Below are 2,220 nucleotides of genomic sequence, written 5' to 3' on the forward strand. Positions count from 1 at the left end.
TTATTACCCCGGTCATTGGATCAAACACATATGGAACACATTAAACACTAAATGAAATTATTAAATTAAATTATATCTCCATAATATTGCGGCTAGTAATCAGCGCAGTGTTGGAACCTACCAGGTACCCACTTGTACTCCTGGGTGGAGTACAAGCGATTTGCACAGCGAGAGTTTCGAACCCCCGACCCCGAGGTTGGGAGTCCAACCCACAACCGATGCGCCAACCACTTCTATATAAGAAAACACTGTGTTTTCAGGCAAATTCAGTGAAGTAGAAAAGAAACAATTATGAGTTGGATTAGCAGTAATTGAATTTGGTACGCGTTTCATGATACATGTCGGAAATTAGTTTCCTTATATGACAACAAAGCAAAAACACAGTCCAATTATTGAATATTAATTGCTCCTAAATTTGTCAATGATATCACGATGTTTTTGATTATGAAGGAGCGTATTGCCTCTAATAGGATTCTTGGAAGAATAAATTTGAACTACTGTTCGTCCTAGGTCACACTTGATTCGGTTAACATGCCCAGGATCTGCATTAATCCGGTAATATCTAGATTGCTCTTCATTCTGACAAATTACTTATTGATTAAGTGGTGCATGGCAATTGATCAACAAAAATTGTAGAGTCCCTTTAATAAAATGGCAAGTGGAGGCAGTCACACGGCGTATCTAGGAGACATGAAATGGGTGAGCAGATTTGGTGGGGGTACGGTTGAGTGATGGCTCGATGATAAGAAGAGAGGTGGTGCTAGAGGTCGCAAAATAGATATGAGGTGATTTTCAACTACTTTAGCGTGATTTTTTTTTAGCTTTAGACGTTTTCATTGAGAAACTGAGGGAGCGCGAGCTTTTTTATGAGTGGGTGGGGTGGGGGGCTCCCCTAGACACGTCAATGATTGAAGTCGCAATATGCATCAACATAGATAGGCCTAGGTCTCGAACTTCGTCTAATTACCTTTCTTCATCGCACATGTGGTATCATCATTCATTTATATTTTTTCTAATTACAATGCTGCTTTATTCGTTTGCAATATCATATTTTATAATTTTTCGATTTCGATTTAAATTTTTTTATCCACATTTAGTATTTGAATAGGCCATTCTGATATCAATGTATTCTTAAGTTACTTGTAATTCTTTTGCTCAATAAAGTATTTGTCATTTTTTTCTGTGTGATGAGCCATGGTTTATATTTTATATGTGTTGTTATGCAAGCATTTTAGCTTTGTGTTACCTCTTTGTATTTGACGATTTTATACCTCAATAAATAAAATAAATAAAAACTTTCCAAAAAGATATTTTAACAACAGGACTGTACAGAAATACACTCAGCCTGATATTCCCTTGCCTATTTAAAGCTTGTTATGGGTTTATCTTTTCTACCGGTGACTTTTTTGTTAACTCGTTAATAAAACGGCCTAAGGCCTGGGCCGAGCCTGAGATTTCATAATATATGATGTGAACTTGTTGACAACTTACTGGATGTTCGGAAGATGTGGTGAAATCGCCTCCGGGTGACGTTTTGGTCCAGTTGGCTCAATTGGAAATTGGCGAGGCGGGAGCTTCGGTGCTTCACGGAGTTCAATTGATGGTATTTGTCGGAAAAGTTTCAATGGTGGAAGGATTTGTTTGAAACGATAACTGCAGTTGTACGTAGTTGCGTTTATGTTATCGAAATTAACTTCCATGTCAAAAAAGCATCTTGTGTAAAATATTAATACGAGTGTGTGTATACTGTGTTGTGGTGGTAGTGATCATCAACTCAAAAACACGAATGCTATGGCAACCCGAATCAAACGCGCAATATTTTGCGCACTTGTAGGCAAGACGTTACGTAACATGGAGCGTGTGTATTACGCATGTGTAAAAAACACTATCACATCATCCGCTTGGACTGTGATGTTTATATTTTAATTAATTTAACGCTTATTTTATACTCAAATTTGCTATGGTTGATGATTCTTTAGGGATATTGGACAAACAGAGATGATATGTTTGTAAGTTTACATCTCAACGCTGAAAATCTTTACTGAATCGATTTAGTCTGCAACACTGGATTGTTGCACTATCATAAGGATTAAGGCCAACTCAGACAGCGTCGGCTGACGCAGCCCGACCCGATTTATCGTCGGGGACAGTCTTAAGCCGTCGTGAGAAATATTAAACACGTTTAATATTCTACTACGCGACTGCCCCCGACGCACACCA

The sequence above is a fragment of the Anneissia japonica genome, unplaced genomic scaffold, assembly GCF_011630105.1.
Source record: "Anneissia japonica isolate Jap-2015-1 unplaced genomic scaffold, ASM1163010v1 scaffold1826_len1998817_cov189, whole genome shotgun sequence".
NCBI classification, from domain to species: Eukaryota; Metazoa; Echinodermata; class Crinoidea; order Comatulida; family Comatulidae; genus Anneissia; species Anneissia japonica.